Source organism: Mirounga leonina, unplaced genomic scaffold, assembly GCF_011800145.1.
Source record: "Mirounga leonina isolate KUSES-001 unplaced genomic scaffold, KU_Mleo_1.0 Mir_168, whole genome shotgun sequence".
Taxonomy (NCBI): Eukaryota; Metazoa; Chordata; class Mammalia; order Carnivora; family Phocidae; genus Mirounga; species Mirounga leonina.
In genome coordinates this window covers 65,208,503-65,235,673 of record NW_023270426.1, presented here as the reverse complement: position 1 = coordinate 65,235,673, position 27,171 = coordinate 65,208,503, and the positions used below count along the sequence as shown (strand labels likewise).

Below are 27,171 nucleotides of genomic sequence, written 5' to 3'. Positions count from 1 at the left end.
TCTAGCACGATGTGCTTGGCCCTCAGTCATTGCTCAATAAGTTTGTTGAATGAACATAAAGCTATTTCTTCTCTTCTGGAAATCTACCCTAATACATCTGCAACTATCCATTCAGCCCTAATTTATAATTAGGACGTATGAAATGCTGTCATTTTTGTAAATAAAATATATTTTGGAGCTGTATTTTGTCTCAGTATGATGCTAAATCACACACATGGAATTCTGTTCTATGACAAGGGACTAAACTATATAGTTCAGCCCAGCTGCTCAGAGCAGGCAATATGCTGGCCATTCTGCTATACCATTTCCTCTGTATTTCAGATTTCATGTGTGAAAACCCCTCAAGCAATAATAAAGCCCTCTTAACCTCACTGATTTTATGAGGCTAAGGTCATTAGATCAGAGTCAAAGAAACCAGCCAAAATTGACAATGTCACAGATACCATCAGTAATGCCACTTACATTGATTAGGTTTGCTTTACAGTCAGAAAAACACTTTTATATATATTACGCCATTGATCCTCAGAACAATTCCGCGCATAAATCAGGGCATGTATGACTTCATCTTGCAGATGAGGAACCTGTAGCTCCGTGAGGTAAAGTGACTTGCTGGGGTCTTTAACAGTGACCAGTGGAAAAGGTCAGGGCAGTGGTCTAGCCTTCCAACTCTGTCCAGGGCATTTGCCCTGTTGCCATGTGGCTAGAGGGCCACTGAGACACAGGATATGTCCATTCTAGAAAGAGACGAGCAGGGAGCCCTCTACCCCCAGAGGAGAATGTCCATCTTGGTTCGGCCAGTTCAGAATCACAGAACAGACAGTGTGGAAGCTTGAGGCAGCAGTGTAGCCAACTGACCTGTTCCCTTGACTCAACATGCACTTGCAGAGGAGCATCTTGTTGGGAATCTGAAGCTGGAGCAGGGCCCACTGGTGTGCTTGCGCCCTGTGTCTCCGAGGAGCTTTTTACCCACATGGAACGGAGCCTGAGTACAGCCTGCAAGGGCCAGGAAGAATGCTCCTGTGTGACTCAGAGACCCAGTTCTGCAAACATCTGCTTCCTAGAAAGCCAGGCCCTGTGCTAGCCACCGTGGCAGAATGAGATGAAGAAAACCGGTCCGCTTCCCACGGTGTGTGCGTGTGGATGGGGGCCACAGGCATGGTGCTGGTCTAACATGGGTTTCACCTTCTTCATTTGTAAGTGTGGCAGCTAATACTACATTTTGAAGGAGCAATCTTCAGAGCTAGGCTTCTCAGAATTCTTTTGTGGTGGGTACTGTTTGATTTGCGTGTGCCTGTGAACCAAGGACACGGGGAAGTTTTGAGATGATGAGAATATACTGCTGGCGTTCCGCATTGGTATTCTTGGTTTTCTCACTTTTATTTCATGGCTAATCTTCTGTTCTGGACATGAAATGTTAGCTATATTGACGATTTATTTATATACCATGATTACATTAAGAGATTCTCTGGGCTCTTTTTTTTTTTTTTTTTTAAGATTTATTTATTTATTTGAGAGAGCGAGAATGAGAGAGAGTACATGAGAGCGGGGAGGGTCAGAGGGAGAAGCAGGCTCCTCGCTGAGCAGGGAGCCCGATGCGGGACTCGATTCCGGGACTCCAGGATCATGACCTGAGCCGAAGGCAGTTGCTTAACCAACTGAGCCACCCAGGCGCCCTCTCTGGGCTCTTTTAAGGCAGCATATGTAATAGGTAAAATGCTGGCATGGGAGAGAATCGTCCTGTGGTATAAATCACGTTGACTTTATTCCTGAAGACAAACACTGTCACCCAAATTTAAGGTTCAGAGAAATCTGAGAAACACTCAATATTCTTTGGCATAAATCTCAAGTCAAATGACTGTCACGGATCATTAAGTTATTAGCTCAAGGTTATTAGGTGCAATTAAGTGAAGAAGAGATTTACAATTGGACCACTGACTCAATGTTTGCTGTAACCAAATTGATCAGATACTAATGATCTCCCAGACCTCAGCCTCTTTGCCCCTCCAACCTGCTGTTCCTTGCTCTTGCTCTCAGACGCCTACCCCACCCTTGCTAGCATTTTTAACACATTTTGAGGACCTGATCTCTACTTTATCCTTCGGACATGATTTTTGTTATTTTTCCTCTGGCTCCACTTATTTGCTTCCTTCCTCTCTATCCTGATCCTTAGGGACCTGCCATGTAGGCCTGGACATAAATTACGAGTGTTCTGTCAGGATTAAAATAAACTGAATATAAAACATGTTTTCTCACTCATATGTGGCTTTTAAATTAAAGCTTATTTTAAAGTAATGGCAAATGATACTATATTATTGCTATGATTCTACCTCTAACTCAAAGGCAAGGGCATAGGGTACACAGAAGCAATTAGTCTCTGAAGCCAACCTACCTGGATTTGCAAGTAAGTCACATCTATGTTTCTTGGCTGTGTAACTTTGGGAAAGCCACTTAATTTCTCTGCTTAGTCTCCTCATCTGCAAAATAGGAATGATGATGATACAACTGCTTTGCAGGGTTGCATTGGAAAGTATTAACTATGTTTTTATTGGCATAGAGCTGACACACAATGTTACATTAGTTTCAGGTGTATAGCATAGTGATTCAACGAGTCTACACATGATGCTATGCTCCCCACAAATGTAGCTGCTGTCTGTCACCGTATGACACTATTACAAGAAGTATTACCTATTTTTATTGCATTTTTATTGTTGTATTCATTACACTAAAATTTACTGAGAGTTTTTTATGTGCCAGGCACTGTAGGTGTTGAGGATAAAATGATCACAAGATGCCATTCCTCCTCTCCAAGTACTCACTTCTAGTCGGGGAAACAGCCAAACAAAAAGATAACAATACCTGGTGTGATCTGCGTGTGCCAGGAGTAAGCCAAGGTGCTTGAGAGCTCACAGAAGGTTAACCTAACCCAGGCCTTGGGAATCTGAGGAGGCTTCTTTGAGGAAGCGACATGACATTGAGTCCTGAAAGATGAGAAGGAGCGAGCCAGGCAAAGAGTGGAGATCACATCTTAAGCAAAGAGAACAACATGTGGGGAGGTTTGGAGGCAGAATAGGTTACACTTGGGCCAACAGCAAGTGGTTCAGAGAAGTAAGTGTGGTGAGGCCTAAACTAAAAGATCTGTAGAGCTGAGGCTGTGAAGGAAGGAGCCCAACTGAGGGCATCGGGATACAGAAAGACCAGGCAGGAATCAGGGTTTCTGGAGAGAGGGGAGTTCTGAGAAGTGGTCAGTCGGTGTCCATAAGATCCAGCAAGAGGTAAGAGATGGAAAACCCAGCAGAAAAGTGAAATGGATAAAATGGGGAGATTTATATAGGAAAGCTAGTGGTGTCGATTTGATATGGTATCATGTGGAAGAGACCCACGAAGAAAGCGCCCCAGTGAGAACTGTGTCAGAGGTGCGGAGAGTGGAAATGGACCAAGCACAGCCGAGGGGTCAGCCGTGGATCTGTGGCCATTAGTTAATGGAATGAGGGCAACAGAGCAGAAGCCGCAGGACAGCCGATATGAGTCACTCCAGTGAGAGGTGAACTAGCTCTTTAACTGTTCCTGAGAACGGGATGGTCACCAGGTTATGAGGTAGGGTTTGAACTTGCTCTGGGAAGGTGGAGGCTGGTGTCAAATTGCTCAAACACTAGTAGACTGAAACATTCTTATCCCTGAAAGACTAATAAGTTATCCCTTTCCAAACTAATATTCTTCAAATATTTGTTCAAAATATCTTTGTGGGGAAGGTTGACTTCTTCATGTGAGGAAGGGAGAATAGTTTTACTGCAATTGTCGCAGCTCTTCACCTGGGGTTGTGCAGTCATTCCCAACACTGCCCTTGTCAAGACCGCTCTTTCTTCTCTTCCTTAGATGGCAGTAAGTTGAAAATGTTGCTTGTGGTCTCATCCTATTTTCCATCTCAAAGGTTTTAACACTATCCCTCCTAACTCCATACAGTGGTCTCCTGGATGGAAGTTGCAGAAAATATGATTTCCCCCGTCAAGTGACATGTCCAGTGATGTTTTAGCTAGGGGGACATTAAAATATTTAATAATCACTACAGCAAATATGCATACCACAGACCAATCAGAATGGTGACTGTCTTAGCACAGAGCAAAGCCTGGATGCCCACTGGGCCAGACATTAAACCTTTTGCTTCTGGTTGGTGAGGAAGTCCAGAGTGGCGTGAGGTTGGATGGACAATTTCTGGAAGTTGCAAGGAAGAAACCAGGGAGACCAGGATGGTGGTCTAGAGATGTGTGGGCTCAGGGAAACTATATAGAAATCTTTCAACATTTTAGCAACTGGAACAACTATAATGTGCACACCTGTGAACTATCAGCCCTGATAACACACATCAAAACTTTGTGACCTAGAAAACTCTTTAGCTCTCCTAGTTTTGAGCCTAGCTCTGGGCTTCAGTGGTGATAGGAGATGTGCAGGGGCAGAAAGGCAGATAGATAGTCCCCATGTGGAATGTTGCATTTATACTTGAGAAGGAAAACACAGACCCACAAACACTTATATATATTATGCACATGTGTGCCTATGTGTGTTTACACTAATTACCAGAGAACTGAAAATCACTTTCTTCTGCATCTTTCCATTCCCTTTTACCTACAAGATCAAGAAGGAGACGTCTTGGGCCCCAAATTCAGTTGACTGTGAAAGCAGATCTAAGTGTGGCTCAAGCTGTTGAGTAAGTGGTAGAGAGGTGGAAATGATCCAAGGGTAGCCAAAGTTCTGTTGCAATTGTCTCAGATTGGTGGTGAGCCAAGGTTTAAAATATGTCATCATTCTCTCTTTTTTGAAACCGTGTGCCTGGTTGTGGAGTTATAAAAAGGAATGGTAGCCTTCATCCTGAAATCAGAGGTTGCTATGCAATTCACTAGGGAAGCCCCACCAGGAGTATTGATCTGATCATACCTCTGGCCACCCATTTGGGTTGACTTTTTCTCCAAAGCCTTCTAGATACACAATTGTTTCAAGAATGAGAGATACAATACATGCTGTGAAAGTATTTTGACAGTTACTATTTATATTCTTGCAGTTCAATTTCACTGGATATTTATTCAACTTTCTCCATGGGTTGCAAGTACTTTTCCATAGGCAAGAAGGCTTAAGTGGTGAGTATCATCATTACAGTTGTTATCATCATCATGCTGATGCAAACATAGAGTCTGTTCTCCCACAGTGTGTTTTTCTTTAATACTAATTTATACATATGTGTTAAAAGCTAAACTGAGGCATATTAAAGATTTTAAGCATGTATTTGAGCACCACTCAATTTGAATCAGGCAGCGTCAAACTGGATATAGTCAGGAGTGTGCCATAGACAGAAGCTAGGGGAAAGACTTCTAGAGTGAAGAGGTAGAAGCAAAGCAAGAAAATTATTTGGCTGTAGCTTAAGCATTTGTATCTGGGAAAGCATCATTGGTTGTTTGTGATTGGTTGTCCTTAGGTTTCCATTTCTTAACCTTGAGGCATTTACAGGTGTAGGTTTCGGATTGCCCACATAGGCTGCTGAGGTATTAGAATCCCCTCAGTCTCATGGCCACCTGTTTAATTAATTTAATATATATGATTTGTAAATTGGAGAATGAGGTCAGTGTATTAGGGAAGTTGTGTGAAGGCTGCTGTTGGATTTCATTTGTCGATTTTGGTGAAACTGATTTCTGTGGAAGTGCCTGTCTTCAGGGACTTGATTTCAAAAGGCAAAGTAAGCACGACTCCAGTGTAAAGGGCCACTGAGGTTGGAATGACTGAGATTCTTCAGCAAATGCCCATGGAAATTTAGCCATATTAATATAATTTCCTATTAGGATTTTTTTTTAAGGATTTTATTTATTTATTTGCTAGAGAGAGAGAGAGAGCACAGCAGGCAGAGCAGCAGAGGGAGAGGGAGAAGCAGGCTTCCCGCTGAGCAGGGAGCCCAATGCGGGACTCAGTCCCAGGACCCTGGGATCATGACCTGAGCCGAAGGCAGACGCTTAACCGACCAAGCCACCCAGACATCCCTCCTATTAGGATTTTAATTGGTTTTGTTTCGGGCGTTGATTTCAAAGTTGCATTGGTTTTGACTACTCTGCCCTTAATGCTATTTTTCCCCTATAGACTCTGTTATTTTTAGTGTGCAATTTTTGCAAATGCAAAGTTTTTCAGGAACACGTAGAGGTGCTATTGTAAATGCCTATATTTGTCACTTGAACAAAAAAGATGAAAATAAAAACCGAGAGTGTTCGGGGATCTTTCACAACATTGGCCTTCATTGATTTGAGTCCATATATCTGCTTAATTTGATTTGTTTATAAATCCTAGTAAAATTATGGGCTGTCGACTACTTCATCAATATCTGTTTACATACTTGGGGTGTCTATTGAAAAAACACACAGTACTAATTTGCATCAATGGCTACAATCTTTTATTGACCTTGACTACCTTCTAGATGGCCAGTATGCTAAATGCATCGCAGGATCATCTCATTTGGTCTCACAATAGACTTAGGAGGTTGATACTATTACTCCCATTTTATCGGTGAGAAAAGTAGATGTTAAGAAGATTAAGTAATTAACTCTGGGAACACATCTGTATTTGTGTGTGTATTCAAGACTGCTCCGAGGTAAGAGAGCAGGATTATTTAACTCAAGATGGGGTCAAACATGGCAGTGATTACAGTTTTCCTCCAATGAAATAATGTCCTTACAAAACCCATCTTTTACTGTTCTTTCTAAGTGAATGCTTCCTCCCCTTTGGGCACAAATGCAATTGCTAACACTAGTAAGAGTCTGCTTGACTTTGCTTACCTTTCTAACCTGCAGGAAAGCTATCTTTTCTTAGAACTTTTAAGTACTTCGAGGTTGATTGGACTTCAAACTTGTAACGTTATTTTCTGTTACCTTAGGCACTCTGCTCATAAAACAAAATTTTTAAAGATTTATTTATTTGAGAGAGAGAGAGAGAAAGTGAGTAGGGGGAGATGCAGGGGGGAGGGAGAGGGAGAAAGAGAGAATCTCAAGCAGACTCCATGATGAATGCGGAGCCCCACATGGGGCTCAATCCCACGATCCTGAGATCATGACCTGAGCCGAAACCAAGACTTGGACGCTTAAGTGACTGAGCCACCCCGGCGCCCCCCACAAAACAAATTATAAAGCACTGCATGGAGAAAACCATTTTTCCAAAGCCGCATTTCACTGTGAGTTTCAAATTTACATCTGCCACTGGCCCATGTGGGAAAGGAACTTTGCCCTTCCAAGGTTGTTCCCTGGTTTACAATGTGAATGAATACAACTCAGATTATCCAATCCCTTGTGAGAGGAAAATGGGTCCACTGGGCCAAATTAAGTTGATAATAGTTGCCCTCCTTACCCAATAGGTGCCTTTATACCTTCCAGTTCTTGGCATTTGTCCATCTGTACCATGTTTAACTAGAGATAAGTATACACTGCTGGTACTGACTTTTGAAATCATTTTTTGGAACTTGATAGTGTACATAGTCTTAATATGTGTGAGGCTAAGGCAAGCGCAGTCTTTTTGTATTGGACTCATATAGTCAGATTGACCTGTAGATAGATTTCTGATCTATTTCTGCTATGGTCTAGATTCTGTTCTCCCCTACCTTCTGTCCATGGGTTATTGCCAACCAGAGCAGAGAACAAACAACATCTCCCCCAGAACCAGGGGCCCCAGTCCTGTCCTTAGAGAATACAGACTGGCCTTTCCTTCCTCAGTATCTTCTAGACCTGAAGACTGATTTGCTCTTCTTCGTTTTAGCAGAGCTTCTGGCCTTCATCCTTTATCTGCTTAACTCTGTATTTGCTCAGTGAGTGAACATACGACCAGCACATACTACCAGCTCAGCTCCGTCTCCCAGCTCTTCCCGTGAAGTGAATCAAGGGGCATGATTTTTAGCCACGTAAGAGAAATCTTTTAATAAAATATTTCTACAAAATCAAATTTAAATTAATCTACCGTCTACTACATATTATTCTGCCTTATTGTGGGTAGAGTGCATTCATATTTCAAGGTAGATGAATCATAAGATAATTTAAAACAGTTTAGCCATGAAAATCCCTGCAGCGTGTGCAGAACTAAGATTAAATTTAAGGCAATAATAATTCCCTGTCAGGAGAAAATGAATATATTCATCAAGGTACTTATTTGAAAAGTAATTGAGTTACCAATTCTATTCACATTACCATCTGAGCATTGTAAAACTAAATTTAAAACTATGGGATTGTAATATGGTTTTTTGCAAAATCTATTTTAATTGTCAGACTTGAATATGAGCCTCTGCATCTAAAATAAGTTATTTTTTCAAAAGCAGGAAAGCAGTAAATTATATTTATGGGAACATAATACCATTTTTGTTGTTATTAAATAGAGGTCCTATAACTTGTCATAAAATTTTAACTAGAAAATTCTGGGAATGCATTTTTTTTCAATATTTATTTCCAAACAAACTCAGGAACATAAGTTTCTTGAACCACAGATCTAGATATGCAAAAATTGTATTTTTTTTTTCCTACAAGTGATTTACTTGAACGGACTGAACTATCTTGAGTCTCAAATCCACCCAATTTAGAAATTCAGGAGTCAAAGCATGGTTTTCTTAGAGAATTTTGGGGTTCTGCCTTTCTTGTTCAGGGTTTATTTTCTTTTATTTTCTTCTTTTTTTTTAAAGATTTTATTTATTTATTTGAGACAGAATGAGAGAGAGAGAGAGAGCTCATGAGAGGGGGGAGGGTCAGAGGGAGAAGCAGGCTCCCCGCCGAGCAGGGAGCCCAATGCGGGACTCGATCCAGGGACTCCAGGATCATGACCTGAGCCGAAGGCAGTCGCTTAACCGACTGAGCCACCCAGGCGCCCCCAGGGTTTATTTTCTATCTGTGATGGGGATGGGGCTTTATGGTACACACAGATTGGGGAGGTTAGAGATAGCAATCTTGTCTTTGGTCGGCATTCATCCTTACTGTCACTCCTTTCTCATAAAAATAAGGTTGTTCATCTGGGTTAGCTATGCCAGACGTCATGCTCCTGAGTATATAGGGCCATAAAAATGTAGTGACACTCTCTTTGTTGCAGCATGTCAGAGAATCTAAGAGCCTTGGTCTATTGGAATAGAAGAAGTGAGAGTCTGGAAGAAAACCAAGTTTAGGATTCCCACAGAGAGAACTCACTGTTTGTTGGATGAATGAACAACTGAATAACGAATGAATGAATGAATGAATGAATGAATGAATACATAAGTGAATGTTTTCATTGGTACACTTTTGAGGCCTTGGAGGCTGTTTGTCCCCCTTTCCACATAACAGAACTGCTCTAAGTCAATTGCTTTTTCTCTCCTCAGCTGTCAGAGGACTTGCTGCTTGTCTTGTATGCCACAATTTTTATCTGTGCTGTCCTTGCCGTTGGTCTCCTTCACTCTTCCTGGCTTTCTCCTCTTTGGTATTTCCTCTGGCTCTTGTCCTTTTTCCCATGTCTCCGCTTTCCTGGGAAAAGGTTAGTATTTCATTGCCATCTTCAGCCCGGGCAATCATGTGCTCCTGGCCCCAGCTAAGGTACCCAGTTGTGTTCTTTGGCTCCTCCTGACTCTGCATCTGCTGCTTCAGGGCTGGAGAGGCCTGTCATTGTATCTGCTCCAGGCCCAGGGCTCGAGAGGAGGATTGCCAGGAAACAGATATTGTACTCACTGTCCTGGACTGACTACGTCAAGCGAAGTCAGCCTCAGTGTGTAGGTCTGCTGTGGCATGCCTGCAGGTTGTTTGGACACAAACCTACAGGAATGAGGTGGAGAAAAGAAAGAAACCAAAGAAAAGCAGCACCAAAAAAATGTTTGACATTATCTATCCATCAAGCGGTCCAGTTTAACTGTAGTAAGAGACCATGCCAACCACTGATCTGTGTCCTAAGCATGCAGAGGGCACTAGACTTTTGTCTCAGTGTTTAGCTCATAACCGAATGAATTTGTAGATGTTGGTATCCGTGCTCCTTCTTCATCAGTGAAAGGAGACACACAATGTAAGTCACGGCGCAGTCTGATGAAGTTCACCCAACTTCTCAAAATCATGCTTCAACAGAGACAGGATTATTGCTTAAAAAAACTACTTTCAGATAATCAAATATCAAAGTCATGCCTTCGGTTAGAAGAAAATTTTAATTACTATAAAGCATTAATTAAATATGGACCATAGTTTAATTATGGGTTTTTAATTCCCTGAAAGCCTTTCTTATCAGAAATAATTTTCATGGATGCTATTTATATATTAAAATAGATATTTTTGAGGGAGTAGAAAGAAAGTGAAAGCAATTGAGCAGGCCAAGATGTTTTCTGACCCCCTCAAGCTCTGTTATTAGGCCTGTGGCTCTAAAAGAGCATTTTACAAAATAGGCACCATGGGATGCTAATGTGTGGTGCTGGGGTAGGGGCAGGTAGACAGGTGGGTGATGGGGGAGTTTTCTGTGGAATAATAGGTCAGGAAAGCAGCAGCCTAGAGAGAGCTGAGTGGCTTAATTTTGTATTTTTATTTTTTGCAAGAGACTTTAGTAAGAGACCCTTTAGTAACATGCTAATAACGCAGTATAAATCTCCAAGAGAGGGGCACCTGGTGGCTCAGTTTGTTAAGCATCTGACTTTGGCTAAGGTGATGATCTCAGGGTTCTAGGATCAAGCCCCATATCAGGCTCCCAACTCAGTGGGGAATCTGCTTGTCCCTCCCCTCTCCCTTTGCCCCTCCCCCCTGCTTGTGCTCTCTTTGTCTCTCTCTCAAATAAATCAATAAAATATTTTTAAAAATTTTTAAAAATAAAAATAAATAAAAAATAAAAATCAACAAGATTTAATGGAAATCAATCTTATTTAATTTCTTATTATTGTTCAAGCAAGTAAAAGTTTATTTAGATAGATTGAGGGAAAGTCTATTGCAATGTTATAATATACAGTAATCACAAAATTATCTTAAAGAGTTCTTAGGAACCCTTTCTCCAATTTGAGTTCTTTATTACAATAGGAAGGTGTCATCAGGAAAAGTTTCTCAGAAGCAATATTTTAGCATCCATTTATTTCTCTCAACTCTTCTTACTTACAAATATGGGCTTTCAGATTATCTTTGTCTAGCACATTTTAAAAAAGATTTGTCTCACGTGGACTTAAATTTTAAGTGGCATTTTCCTGGACTCTCATTATGCCATTCCAATGACCAGCTGATTATAGAATCCAAATAGGAACTTAAATTCATCATTTGTTCCTTTTTAAAAAATTTATTTACATCAGCGGTAGCACTCTCCAAATCAACTAATCCTTTTACCATTGCTTCTCCATTTCTGAATTTTGAATTTCAATTCATTTTCTCATTGTCTGGGTAAGGAAGAGGATGTGGGAGTTTGGGAAAGAGAACAAAATATAAAATTGTCATCCACCACTTCACTCCTTAGGATGTGATCCTGGACCAGCAGCAATGGGATCGCTTGGGAGCTTGTTAGAAATGTAGAATTTCATGGCCCATCCCAGACCTACTAAATCAGAATCTGCATATTAACAAGATTCCTAGGAAATTCACATGCACATTAAAGTTTAAGAAGAACTGGTAGAGGACATGAGTTCTCAAAGTGGGCAGCATATTGCAATCAACTTTGGAGTTATAAAAGATACTGATGTCTAGCTCCTTGTGGAGATTCTGATTCGTTTGGTATAGAGTCTGGCCTCGGTGTCAGGATTTTTAAAATTTTAATTCCACTATAATTAACATACAGTGTTTTATTGGTTTCAGGTGTCCAGTATAATGATTCATCAATTCTATACATTACTTAGTGTTCTTCAAGATAAGTGTACTTCCCTTTATCTATTTCATCCATCCCCCCATCCACCTACCCTCTGGTAACCATCAGTTTATTCTCTATAATTAAAAGTCTGGTCTTTGGTTTATCTCTTTTTTACATGGTTCCTTTGTTCTGTTTCTTAAATTCCAAATATAAGTGAAATCAAATAGTATTTGTCTTTCTCTGACTGACTTATTTCACTTAGCATTATACCCTCTAGATCCATACATGTGGTTGCAAATACCAAGATTTCATTCTTTTTTATGGCTGAGTAATATTCCATTGTATATGTATATATAGCACTTCTTTATCCATTCATCTGTCAATGGACACTTCAGTTGCATCCACAATTTGGCAATTGTAAATAATGCTGCCATAAACATAAAGGTAAATATATCTTTTTGAATTAGTATTTTTGTATTCTTGAGTAACTACTCAGTAGTGGGATTAATAGATCATATGGTAATCCTATTTTCAATTTTTCAAGGCATCTCCATACTCTTTTCCAAGGTGGCTGCACTAATTTGCATTCCCACCAACAGTGCAAGAGGGCTCCTTTTTCTCCACAGTCTCACCAACACTTGTTGTTTCTTGTGGTTTTGATTTTAGCCATTCTGACAGGTGTGAGGTAATATCTCATGGTAATTTTGATTTGCATTTCCCTAAAGATGAGTGATGTTGGGCATCTTTTCATATGTCTGTTGACTGACTGCATATCCTCTTTGGAGAAGTGTCTGTTCAATGTCTTCTGCCCATTTTTTTAATTGGATTGTTTTTTGGTTTTGAGTTGTAGAAGTTCTTTATATATTTTAGATACTAACCCTTTATCACATGTGTCATTTACAAATATCTTCTCCCATTCCATAGGTTGCCTTTTAGTTTTGCTGATGATTTCCTTACTGCAAAGAAGCTTTATATTTCAATATAGTCCCAATAGTTTATTTTTGCTTTTGTTTCCCTTGCTCAGGAGACATATGTAGAAAAATGTTGCTGTGGCCAACGTCAGAGAAATTACTGCCTGTGCTCTCTTCAAGGATTTTTATGGTTTCAGGTCTCACATTTAGGTCCTTAATCCATTTTGAATCAATTTTTGTGTATGGTGTAACAAAGTGGTCCAATTTCATTCTTTTGTATGTAGCTGTCCAGTTTTCCCAAAACTACATGTTGAAAAGATTATCTTTTTCCCAATGCATATTTTTTCCTGCTTTGTCAAAGATTAATTGACCATATAATTGTGAGTTTATTTCTGGGCTCTCTATTCTGTTCTAATGATCTATGTGTTTATTTTTGCACCAGTACCATATTGTTCTGATTAATACAGCTTTGTAGTATATCTTGAAATCTCATATTGCTATACCTCCAGTTGTGATCTTTTTCAAGACTGCTTTGGCTATTAGGAGTCCTTTGTGGTTCCATAAAAATTTTAAGATTATTTGTTCTAATTATGTGAAAAATGCTATTGGCATTTTGATAAGGATTCCATTCAGTCGTAGATTACTTGGGGTAGTATGGACATTTTAACAATATTTGTTCTTCCAACCCATGAGCATGGAATATCTTTCCATTTGTTGTGTCATCTTAAATTTCTTTCATCAGTGTTTTATAATTTTCAGAGTATAGGTCTTTCACCTCCTTGGTTAAGTTTATTCTTAGGTATTTTATTAATTTTGGTACAATTGTAAATGGAACTGTTTTCTCTTTTTACTACTTCGTTATTTGTGTATAGGAATGCAATGGATTTCTGCACAATGATTTTGTATCCTGCAACTTTACTAAATTCATTTATTAGTTCTAGTAATTTTTTGGTAGAGTTTTTGGGTTTTATATACATAGTATTATGTCATCTGCAAATAGTGAAAATTTTATTTTTTCCTCACCAATTTTGATGCCTTTTATTTCTTTTTGTTGTCTGATTGCTAGAAGTCCTGGTACTATGTTGAATAAAAGTGATGATAGTGCACATCTTTGTCTTGCTCCTGATCTTAGGGGGAAATATTTTAGTTTTTCACCATTTAGTATGATGTTAAGCTAAGGGTTTTTCATAAATGAACTTTATTATGTTGAAGTATGTTCCCTCTAAACCTACTTTACTCAAGGTTTTTATCATGAATAGATGTACTTTGTCAAATACTCTTTCTGCTTCTATTGATATGATCGTATGGTTTTTATCCTTTCTCTTATTGATGTGATGTATAACACTGATTGATTTGTAAATACTGAATCATCTTGGCATCCCAGAAATAAATCCCACTTGATCATGATGAATGATTTTTTTTTAATATATTGTATTCAATTGGCTAATATTTTGTTGAGGATTTTTACACCTATGTTCATCTGAGATATTGGCCTATAGTTCTCTCTCTCACTCACTCTTTTTTATTTTAGTGTCTTTAACTGGTTTTGGTATCAGGGTAATGCTGGCCTCATAGAATAAATTTGGAAGCTTTCCTTCCTCTTCTATTTTTTGGAATAGTTTGAGAAGAATAGATATGAACCCTTTTTTATTTTTTTTAAAAGATGTATTTGAGAGAGAGAGAGCATGTGAGTAGAGAGAGGGGCAGGAGAGGGAGAGAGAGAGTCTCAAGCAGACTCCTCGCTGAACATGGACCTGCTCATGACCATCTCATAACCCTGAGATCATGACGTGAGCCGAAACCAAGAGTCGGACGCTCAACCAACTGACTCACTCAGGCACTCCGCACCCTTCTTTTTTTTTTTCTTTTTTTAAGATTTATTTATTTGAGAGAGAGCGTACATGAGAGGGGGAAAGGTCAGAGGGAGAAGCAGGCTCCCCGCTGAGCAGGGAGCCGTATGTGGGGCTCGATCCCAGGACTCCAGGACCATGACCTGAGCCGAAGGCAGTCGTTTAACCAACTGAGCCACCCAGGCACCCCTCCGCACCCTTCTTTAAATGTTTGGTAGACATCACCTGTGAAGACATCTGGATCTGAACTTTTGTTTGTTGGGAGTTTTTTGATTCAATTTCATTGCTGGCAATCAGTCTGTTTAAATTTTCTATTTCTTCCTGATTCCTGATTCAGTTTGGGAAGGTTGTATGTTTCTAGGAATTTATCCATTTCTTCTAGGTTGTCCAATTTGTTGGCATGTAATTTTTCATAATATTCCCTTATAATTGTATTTCTGTGGTGTTTGTTGTTATTACTCCTCTTTCATTTCTGATTTTGTTTTGAGTCCTCTCTCTCTTTTTTTCTTTCTTTTTTTTTATGAGTCTGGCTAAAGGTTTATCAATTTTGTTGATCTTTCCTAAAAAAACACCTTCTGGTTTCATTGATCTGTTCTTTTTTTTTTTTATTATTTTTAGTTTCTATTTTGTTCATTTCTGATTTCATCTTTATTATTTCCTTCCTTCTACCAGTATGGGTTTTGTTTGTTCTTCTTTTTCTAGCTCCTTTAGTTGTAAGATTAGGTTGTTTATTTGAGATATTTCTTGCTTCTTGAAATAGGCCTATATTGCTGTAAACTCCCTCTTAGAACAACTTTTGCTACATTCCAAAGATCTTGGACCATTCTGTTTTCATTTTCATTTGTCTCCATGTATTTTTCTATTTATTCTTTGATTTCTTATTTAATCATTCATTGTTTTGTAGCATGTTATTTAACCTCCATATATTTGTGTTCTTTCCAGATATTTTCTTATGGTTGATTTCTAGTTCCATAGCATTGTGGTCAGAAAAGATGCATGGTATGACTTCTATCTTTCTGAATTTGTTGAGACTTGTTTTGTGGCATAATATGTGATCTTTTCTGGAGAATATTCCATATAAACCTGAAATATATAATGGAGTGGTATATATCATGCCACTCTCTTCTGGCCTGCAAAATTTCTGCTGACAAATTAGCTGGTAGCGTTATAGGGTTTCCCCTTGTATGTAACTGCTTTCTTTTCCCTTGCTGCTTTTACTATTCTCTCTTTATTACTACTTTTTGCCATTTTAATTACTATATGTCTTGGTGTGGACCTCCTTGTGTTGGTTTTGTTGGGAACTCTTTGTGTTTCCTGGATCTGGATTTGTATTTCCTTCCTCAGATTTGGGAATTTTTCAGCTATCATTTCTTCAAATACATTTTTTGTCCCCTTTTCTCTCTTCCTTCTGGCATTCCTATAATGAGAATGTTATTATACTTGGTGTTGTCACTGAGTTTCCTTAGTCCTTTTTCACTCTTTCTTCTTTTTTCTCTCTCCTACTCAGCTTGATCACTTTCCATTACTCTGTCCTCCAGGTTACTGATCCATTCTTCTGTTTCTTCTAGTCTACTATTTATTTGCTGTAGTGTATTTTTTTTTAAAGATTTTATTTATTTATTTGAGAGAAAGAGGGAGAGAAAGAGCATGAGCAGGGGGTAGGGGCAGAGAGAGAGGGAGAAGCAGACTCCTCACTGAGCAGGGAGCCTGACATGGGGCTTGATCTCAGGACCCTGAGATCTTGACCTGAGCCAAAGGCAGACACTTAACTGACTAAGCCACCTAGGGACCCCTGCTGTAGTGTATTTTTAATTTCAGTTATTGAGTTCTTCATCTCTGATTTTTTTTATGTTTTCTGTCTCTTTGTTATGTTTTCTGTCTCTTTGTTAAGGGAGGTCTGCCACTCTTTTCTCAAGTCTAGTGAGTATCTTTATAATCATTAATTTATATTCTCTATAGAACATATTTCTTATCTCTGCTTCATTTAGCTCTTTTGCTGTGATTTTTGTCTTGTTCTCTGGGACAATTCCTCTGTCTCCTCATTTTGTCTAACTCTCTGTGTCTGTTTCTACATGTTAAGAAAGTCAGCTCTGTCTCCTGCTCTTGAAAATAGTGGTCTTATGAAGAAGAGGTCTTGTAGTGCCCTGCAGTACAATGTCCCCTGTTCACCAGAACCTGGCACATCAGGGGTGTCTCCAATGTGTATTGCATGTGCCCTGCTGTTGTGACTAAGTCGCATTTGCCTTCAGTCTGGTTGTCTGCAATGGCTCTCTTTGCCTATTGTGAGCACTGTTTGGTCCCTGTGTTGTTAGTGGGCCAGTCTGGGGCTGCCTAGGGCTTGAGTTGAGTCAGACATTTGCCAAAACTGCAGTAGCACCGAACTGCTGACCACTTTGTCTGTGTTGTCCCCTGAGAAGCTTTTGTTGGTGGGCAGGTCCTGCAGTTAGACCAGATGTTAGCCCCCAGCCTACTGCTGGGGTCACTGTCTGACTGGTGTGTGTGGTTATCTTCCCCTCTCCTCAGGGAGTCACTTTGGAGTGGTGCTGGCCCTTGTTGGTGCTGCTTGCACACTGCCAGGCTTGTGGCACTTCTTTGGAAGGATTCCTGCCAACCTCTAATGGTTGTTAGTGGCATAGGTCCACAGGAGAACACAGTGGCTGGCTGGGTGCACACTGCCAGCAAGGTCTGCACAGGTTCGATGTGAGATGGGGACTTGCAGCTACCCAGGAAAACATCTGCTGAGGCTGGGATGGAGAGGGTGTTTCCACAAGAGAATGTAGGGGCAGGGTAGTTCTATCAACAAGGAGGTGGAAAGTGTTCATGCTGTGCTGGTTTCCATGTATGTAGGCTGGCAGGCAGGAGAGGAAAATAGCCCTTGCCAGCTCTTTTGTTCTTGGGGAAGTCTCTCAAAGATCCATGCCTCTGCAGCATATACTTTGAGATTAGTAAATAAATCTCCTTCCCCAGGTGTTTTCCAAACTGCTACTTCTATGCTATATCTCAGCAGGGCTCTTTGTTATGCTCACTCTTTAAGGGCAGTTCCTATTGCCCTTTAGCTTCCCAGATCCAAGCCTGCTGATTTTTAAAATTTCATGTGTTAAGCCCCACCGATTGTAAGAACTTGCAAAGTTAGGACCCTCTGGTTTTCAAAGACAGCTGTAATGGGGATTCTTCTTCTCAGTGGGGTCCTCTGTACCTTATGTGCCTGGTGTGGGGTCTGGTCCTCTCACCTCTTTAAGCCCTTGGCATCCCTCCCTCCTGTGGACAGTCTTGCGGCTCACTTTGACTCTCAACTGTGTCTCTGCCCTTCCTACCCTCTTTGATATGACCTCTTCTCTACATTTAATTTGGGAAAATCTGTTCTGCCAGTCTTTGGGTCATTTTCTGGATTATATACACTGATGTGAGTGTTATCTAGGTGCATTTGTGGGATGAGGTAAGTGTAGGACCCTCCTACTCTGCCACCTTCCCCAAGACTAGGTGTCAGGATTTTTAAAAGTCCCTCAGGTCATTCTAATGTGCAGAAAACTTTGAGAACCACTGGTCAAGGAGAGGGGAAGAGCAAATAGATCAGGGCAGTGTTCTCAACCTTTGGTATGTGTCAAAACCAAATAAAGCAATACAGAGCGCCAGGCTACTGAAGTAGGACAGATCCTAGGCCTTTGTATGTGTCACATTTCCCAATTGACAAACACCCACATTTAAAAACCACTGGACCAGGAAAGCATAGTATAATTACTGGGTAGCTTTGGAACTCTTTGGAGTTCCTGGAGATCTTCCTTGCTTTCTGGTTTTTATGACTGAGTTAGAACACTGATATAAACATCTCCATAAGCATGTCTGTGACCGTTCTATTACCTTTCTGTTTTATTATCTAATATGTATCAAGAGTGGATTCTTCCAGGAGTTAAATTATGCCCTGATTGTTTGGTAAGCTTTTATTACCAAGAACATTTTAAAATATGTGGTCTTCAAAGAAAAAAAAAATCAGAAGATTTTATTTTATCTTTTATAGAATAGCTCCAGTGGGAACCTCCACTCCTTTCATTCTCAATATTCAGAAAATTAGAATAATTGTCCTCCCCCCTAAATGAAGAAATCAGATTTTAAATCATGTATTTACATAATTTCTTACTCTCTGCACATACATGAAATTGTGCATGTCCAAATATACGTAGATTCATGACTATTAGAGCTACAGTGGATCTTAGGCATGATCTAATTTAATTGTCATTTTCATTTGAGGAAAGGGAAGACTGGAAGGACCAAGTGAATACCCCAAGGTCACACAGAGAATGTCGGAATATGAGCAAAGGTTCTGATAATTTTTAAAAATTTGAATAAACAAACCTGCCACATCAGCCTAAAGTATGTAGGTTAAGTATTATAAGTATTATAAGGATAAATTAGTCAAATAAAAGAATGAAGTTTATAGGTAATATATTTCCTGATGTGCATGTAATTAATAATTTGCGACATAATGAAGCCTGGATGGTGAGAATTTTGAATAAATGACTATAATTAGTGTTGCTTTACACTGACATCCTTATTTTTATTGATTTTTCTATTCCCAGTTTAACTATTATACATTATTGGCACTAGAGCTTCGTTTTCTTCCTAGTAACATAGATGGTCATATTCAATATATATGCCATTCTGTAGACAAGTTTGTGAACTTTGAGGAATAGAATGCTTTAGCACCGCTGTGTATTTGGGAAGAGACGAACATAATTGTCTTTACCCCATTTTTCAAAAAGATTTTATTTATTTATTTTAGAGACAGAGAGAGATAAAGAGAGAGTGAGCAGGGGGAGGAACAGAGGGACAAGCTGACTCCATGCTGAGTACGGAGCCAGACGCAGGGCTCACGCTCAGAACCCTGAGATCATAACCTGAACTAGAAACAAGAGTAGGACGCTTAACCGACTGGGCCCCCGCAGGTGCCCCTGCCCCATGTGTTCTCTCTCTTTTCTCTGCCTCTCTTCCCTACTCCTCAAAGCTGTAGTATCTTGCCTTCTTCTACAGAAGATGAGTACTTGTAAATAAACAACCCTAGCTTCCATAGCGTTTGGATCAATAGCCCTTTTAAGACATTTGATAAATTCTTTCCGAAGGAGGTAGAGAGTGTCAGAAGCCATGCTGGGCAGAGAATTCTGAAAATAAGGTCTGTTTTGAGCGCTCCCCTGTCCTCTACTCCCCCTGTGACCCTCTCTGTCATTGTCTCCCAACAAGCACACGGAGCCCGCACACCACCAGTAGTTGCTCACTCAGCTTTCCTTCACTGGAATTCTTCTGCCCTGTTACCTACTTCTCTCTAAACAACTGATAAACTTACCCAAACTAAAATGGTAACATACGGAAGAGTGGCCCCATTATTTTAGGGTTGTAGGAAAAACTGGTTGTGAATAGCTTAAGCCACAAAGTAAAAAAAGTATTTACTGGAAGGAAGATGAATGACAGGAATGTCTCTGAGAATTTAAGGGTTGCATCACTTAGCCCTGGGAAATTCAGGGAACAGAGCAGGAAGTGTCCTTGAATCTTATCTGAGGGGCTGATGTTAAGATGACTCAGCTCCATGGGTGTGTTGGAGCTGGCTCAAAGTGGCTTGGGAGAACCAGTTGTTATATTTTCAGGAGTTTTGCAAACCAAATGATAGTATATTAGTAGCTTGAAATTGGCCACAATGTATTAACACCAATGAAATCAAAAGCTACAAACAGCATTACTAGCTTACTGTCAATCAGCTCTAACTGTGTTCCAAACTTCAAATTTTAAAGAGAGATTGTTGGAATAACTTGGTTGAGGTGTCCATTTCTCATGTATGGCCGGGAGCACAGGGTTAGAATATACAGAGCATCAATGATGCCCTCAGAGAAGGGGATTTTTATGAAGTAGGGCAGCAACCCAAGGGCTTTCTGCACAGTTACTGTCCCTTTTTCAGATAATATATTTGCATACTTACCAGGATTAAGCAATTAGGGAATTAGGAGATAGAACATGTGCTCTTGGTGGAAGCCAATGTATGTACCCAGCTATGACTCGGATGGATGCTGCAGCTACCCCAGTGGGTCACAGCTGACTGCACATCATAATCTCTAGGGACCTTTAAAAATAGCCCCATGCTTGGGCCCCATCAGACAGAGATTCTGCTTTAACTGAGTATCAGTATGTTTTAAAAGCACCAATGAGGTGACTGTAGTTAACAATACTGTTTTGTGTGTCTGACAGTGACTAAAAAAGTAGATCTTAAAAGTGTTCATCACAAGAAAAAAAGTTGTAATTATATGCGGTGATGGATGTTAACTAAACTTATGGTGGTGATCATTTCACAATACATACATGCATCAAACCATTATATTATGCCCCTAATCTAATCTGATGTTACATGTCAATTATATCTCAGTTAAAAAAATAAAAAGCCACCCCATATAATTCCAGTATGCAACCAGGATTGAGAAAAATGGAGATTATAAATTGACATCATTAAGGGTTAGGAGAAACTTCAGTGAAATCTTTACATATTTGTCCCTTGCTGCTAAATCAGAACTATTATCTGTAGACCTTTACACTATAATATGTGGCAGACTTAAATTTTATATTATGTTACAGACTGTGCAGTGGACCCTGATTCATCGTGGAAAAGGAAGAAAGAGTGAAAATAAAGCAGTTGACATGTCCAAGGTCAGGGATAGCCTTGCCCTCTGGAGAAGAAGAAAGAGTGTAATTTGGGGCTGATAACTGAAGAGAGATGGCTTTAGGAGCTTGGCAGTGATGTGTCGGGTACCCTGTTGGGGTTAATAAGTCAAAGTCAAAAGTTTTGAGACAGATGGTGCAGATTAGGGAGTTTCCATGATTGGAAAGAGCTCTTAAAGAACACTTACAAGCAGCCTTTACTCATTTATTGATTCCATTCTTTCTTTCAGGCAGCAGTTATTAATTGAGCAAGTATTATATGCAAGGTACTGTGTTAGGCTACAAATGCAGTGCTTCCCAAGATACTCTCAGGTTTGATAAGATGCTACAATAACTCATGGAACTCAGGAAGAGCACTGTACTTAAAATTACAGTTTTATTGTAAAGGATGAAAACCAGGAAGAACAGCCAAATGAAGAAACGCACGGGCAAGGTTGGAGAGGGTTCTAACGTGAATGCATCTGTGCCCTCAGGACATTTCACTATCGTGGCATATTGATACGTATCACTGACCAGAAAGCTCACCGTCTCCTCTCCACCCCAAGTTTTTACTGGAGTTTTGTTACGCCCAGTGTTTCTTTTGGGCAGGGAGTGACGGGGAATGTAAGACTGATGAAGAAGGCTGGAAAATGACCAGGGCCATCTAGGCCATGTTGATATATACCCTGAAGGTAACGGAAGCGTTTTAAGAATAATGTCATATAATAAGGAATTTGGCCAGTTTTTGTCCCTGGTTCCTGAGGGATAACCTCTAAATCCATGGAATTTCTTGAGTAACTAGGACTGTTCAGTATTCATAGTGAACCCCTTGGACCACACCTGCATTTATGCTAATGAGATAAGGGGCTTCACACCAGAAAAAACAACCATGTCATTAGAGACTTGGGGCTTAGAGCCACATGATATCAGCCTGACCTCTGAGGAAGGAAGTGGGCTGCAGATTGACTTCTGTCACTTTAGCCGATGGTTCAATGATACCTCAGTAATAAAATGCAGGGCTCGATCCCAGGACCCTGGGATCATGACCCGAGCTGAAGGCAGACACTTAATTGACTGAGCCACCCAGGTGCCCCCCGTGAGTTTCTTTAGTACATTATCAAACGTGACAGTGTCGTGGGAACCCCTGAATTTGTAGCCAGCTGGTCAGAAGTGTGGGTGATGGGGGAATCCCCAAACTTGTGACTAATGTCTGAAGTGAGGGCTGTTCTGTGGGAAGCTATGCCCTTAACCTATGAATTCTGCACATATTCCAGATAGTTGGTGTAAGAATTGCAGTGCAGGGCGCCTGGGTGGCTCAGATGGTTAAGCGTCTGCCTTCGGCTCAGGTCATGATCTCAGGGTCCTGGGATCGAGTCCCGCATCGGGCTCCCTGCTCCTTGGGAGCCTGCTTCTCCCTCTGCCTCTCTCTCTCTCATGAATAAATAAATAAATAAATCTTTAAAAAAAAAAAAAAGAATTGCAGTGCAAATAGGTTTGTGTGTGTGCATGCATTTACGGGTGCACATGCATGTGTATGTGTGGACATGTGCATGCGTGTGTGTGTGATATGGTTAGTGTTTGCTCAATTCTCCTCCCATGTTGCTGTTTTAGGCTCCAGCTTAGATCTCTAACTTCCTCTTAGAAACCTGTCCAACTCTTGAAGGCAGAGTGTGCGGCTTAGTACTTGTGTCCCAAAGGCTGCCATTCTTTTCTCTGTTCTGATGTTTACCCAACGTATTAAAATGATTGGTTCACATGGCTGAATCAGTCCCTTGACTGATCACTCCTTGAGGACAAGGATCTTGTCTGATTCTTCTTCAGGTCCTCAGGCCCCACCTGAGGCCATGAATGAAGGAATAAATGAATGAATGACTGTTCAGGTGGAGGGCAGGAGAGGGACCTCAGCAGTTTTTGTAGCTTCTTAGGTGGCTTCATGCTGTTGTCATGGATGGACTTCAGGAGGAAATAAATGGACAGCAGTGAGGAAGTAATACAGTGGGCAACGTTGTCCCACAAATTTAAGAATTTAAATTGCAAGGCAGTAACTATTACTAACATATGTATTGATAAATGTACACATGTAGCCACCATGTTTCTCGAAACTAAAAAGAAAGGAAGCCTAGATCAAAGTGTGTTTCTTAAATTGTAATTCTAGGATTCCTGGCATTGGAAAATTCCCAAGGGTTGCCTGATCCATCTCAGGAATTGGTCCACCTCAGACTTACTCAGTCTAAGCCTCTGGCTGGACTGGGACCTTAACTTCTGCAGTTGTGGCAACCCATTTACCAATCTAGACATGTGTATATTTGTAGATCCAGACATTTGCAGACAGCTGCAGATTACTACTGGCCTACCAGGAGGCTTTAACTGTTTTGCTGCTGTGTCCTATAAAATAATTTTGAAACACTATATATCTTTTAACATTTAAAAAATTTAAATCTATACCTAAATTTTATTTATTTATTTATTTATTTTTTTTTTTAAGACCGAGAGAGAGCGTGAGAGAGGGAACACAAGCAGGGGGAGTGGAAGAGGGAGAAGCAGGGAGCCTGATGCAGGGCTCGATCCCAGGACCCTGGGATCAGGACCTGAGCTGAAGGCAGACGCTTAACGACTGAGCCACCCAGGCGCCCCATACCTAAATTTTAAACATCTAAAATACTTAGTTTTAATGGTTACAAATGATGTAAATTTTGGCATGTTGTAAATATTGACATTTAAAATTCTTATATTACATTTTAAAATATGTCCAGTGGAATATGAATGTCATAAAGATTTGATACTTATCATATTTATACTAAAAAGATGAACATGTTCTTTTTAAATAGTTGGAAATTTCTCCTTCCTTCCACTTAACTTCCTCCCAGATTTTTAACCTAATGTAATATATTTTATGAATGAAAAGCTTTACCCTACCATGATTTCCTGAAACAAAACTATGCATATAAATGGAAATATAAATGAAAATTTAATTTCCTGACCATAAGGCTTAAGTATTTTAAAAATCTTCTGGTTTGCACTATCATTATAATCATAATCGGTACACCATTGATCAAAACAACAAAAATACAAGTCTTGATGACTAAATTATTTAACATTATGCATCTATTAAGGAGATGAACGAGTCTTATTTTTCAGGCAATGCATCTGTGTGTGACTATTATTAGAATGAGTCAGGATTCAGCGTCAATTTTATTCCCATTTTGAATTATTTTTACATAAGTGCTGAAAAACTTTGTTCACATAAGTTATTAGTGGAGAATGTAATGAGTTTTGTTCTGGTAATGTCACTCAATTCTTTGAACTCCTTGCCATTTAGATGCCAAAAATCACCTAGCAATGTATCAGAAGTATTTTTAATTATCTAGTAGTTAGACTTTGCTTTAATTTTATTGAAAGGAAAGATTTGGAAATCATTTTGAAATGAAAAAGGATTTGTTACCTAATCTTTAGAGGCTTTCACTTTCTCGGTATCAACAAAAATAGTTCACCTTTCCCTTTATTTACATCATGGAGGTTTTCTCAACCCAGGGATTGCTTTATAGTAAGATTAGCCATGGAGAGAGGTTGAGGTTGGCCTTTTTTTTTTTTTTTTTTTTTTTTTTTTTTGTGAAGTTAAAGCAAAGGTGGAAAAGAGATCCTGTATCACCCCTAACCCCAGGGGTGTTCTCAGATCATGTTTAGATAGGGTACGTATGTAGTTGAGGCTCTGGAAACTGATTACTTGGGAGCCTCCTGTCTGCCTGGGTGTCCCTTAGGTAGTCCTTGTTATGTTCCCAGAGACTGGATTACTCCTTGTGCAGTCTCTGACCTACCTATTGAGATTTGTGGTAACTAATAATTAGGATGGGCCTTCCTTACTTGTGAGCCTTGCTACTGTAGCTTTTGAAGTATTTATTCATGTTTCTACGGCTGAATTTAGTTCTCATAGTGCAGTTTAAAACACGGTTATATAGGAAAAACACACTGTAAACTTAGACTTTAAAATCATACACAAAGAGATAATAAATAACAAAATAATCAGCGTTAAATTTTTAAAGCATCTGGTATTCCTTTACATTATTCCATACAAATAAATTTTCTCTACTTAGGGATATTCTATTTTATTGTTGTTGTTAAATGACATTTGATGGGAAATTCTGACCACAGGATTGGTATTCAAGAGCAGCATTTAAGCTTCTATCTAGCTTTCATTTGTGTTTTTCAAGATCCCTGTACAGATTCCGGCACTTAATGGGACAGTGTCCAATCCTCCATATCCTCAGGGAATTTAACAGGTCCCCAAGGACCCCATCATGTGGCAAGAATCACTCAGCAAGCCTCAAGCAGTTCCAAAGTGGCATGTGTCATAACCTACTTGGCAACTCCAATTATCCTTGAACCTCCTGGGTCAGTCAATGGAAGGGTTTCACCTTTCTCAATAGGTAATGTCGTAATTTTACCTCAAGCCAAAATGTCATAGTGATATATTTTTCACTGATACCAAAGCAATCTTTTCAACAACCAGTATACCCCTAACAGCCCTGTAGTATTCCTTAAGACTGGAAGGGTTCAACATACAGTAACTACTAAAATAAAAAGCCCTATTTCTACTGGTTCTAAACTGGTTGTGTGCTTAAGAGTCATATGGGATCCTTCTTTATTTTTTTTTTAAAGATTTTATTTATTTGAGAGAGAGAGAGCACACAAGTGCGGGGTTGGGGGGGGCAGAGGGAGAGGGAGAAGCCGACTTCCTGCTGAGCAGGGAGCCCAACATGGGGCTCGATCCCAGGAAGGACCCTGGGATCATGACCCAAGCTGAAGATAGCCACTTAACTGACTGAGCCACGCAGGTGCCCCTGGGGTCTTTCTTTAAAATGTAAATTTATACTCCCTGAATCAGGTCTTGATTTAGTAGGTCTGAAAAAAATGCCTATTACTAGGTAATTATCATCTTGTATTTCTTGGGGTTGTCAACATTTGTATCTCATAACAAAAAATTAGATAGAAATGAATCTTCATCAGATGATTTATACAGTATGGGTTAAACACGACATAGCAATGATTTAGTAATAACAGTGAAATAATTAAAAACAAAACAAAACTATTCCTTCATACAGCATCAAACACTTCCAGTGATCACCTCCCCAAGTCTGTTTCCATGTTGTTCACTAAAGAGTGTCAGCAAATTGCAGCTACCGCTGATGTCAATTAATTTTATTTTGATTATGTTCTCAAGTCTTTCCTTTTCTTCTTCAGGTAGTTTATTTTACTGTTAACCGGGCCAAATGTGAAAGTTCTGGCTCAGTGAAAGTTTATATTCATCCAACCCAAGACTCCTCTTATCATGTCACAGCTTAGCAACTAATTTAAAATTCCTCAAATTGGATGTGGTCTGATAACTGCATTGAAATGAAAGAAAGAATGAACATTAATGATGTGCTCACTCTGCACAGCACTCTTTATGGTTGGCATGCTTATTTCCATTCTACAGATTACAAAACCCCGGTTAGAGAGCTGAATGGACTCTTAGAAATAGAAAATGGCAGAGCTGGAAGAGGAACCCAGCCTGTTGACTGCAAACCCATGAATTAAAACATGTTGACAAACTACACACGTATTCTAGCAAAAAGAAAATGGATTTATTGAAGAAGATTCTTGTGACTGTGAGATCATCAAAAACATTTTTTTTTCATCAAACGTCACTTTAATTGTAGATGTAGTTGAATTCCTGAGGAACCAAAAATCCAAAGCTACTAACAGCTTAGGGTGACGCTTTATTCCTTCTGTGGAGCTATCCTCAAGATTTCAAGTTAATGTTGGGAGTGTTCTCCTTTGTTTGCAAATACAAAGACAGAGATATCTGGACAGGAAACACAGAAGACACATAAAGGGTTGAAACTGGAAAAAGAAAATCCGGTCATTGAATTTGTATGTTGTTTCCTTAGGCAAGGTGAGGTCAGGAGCCATGAACATAATTCTTTTTATTTTGATGT

General features: G+C 39.7%; 1 long non-coding RNA gene across 2 annotated transcripts in view; it reads left to right on the top strand.

Moving 5' to 3' along the window:
- The first annotated feature begins 562 nt into the window (after positions 1-562).
- The window catches only part of LOC118017031, a 41,868-nt gene continuing 15,259 nt past the window's right edge, over positions 563-27,171 (top strand). The window contains exons 1-3 of one of the 2 annotated variants that reach the window (XR_004681026.1): positions 563-1,193; positions 5,054-5,129; positions 21,691-21,888. This is a non-coding gene — a long non-coding RNA (uncharacterized LOC118017031). The remainder of the gene's footprint in view (positions 1,194-5,053; positions 5,130-21,690; positions 21,889-27,171) is intronic. The other variant, XR_004681027.1, reaches the window with a different exon arrangement.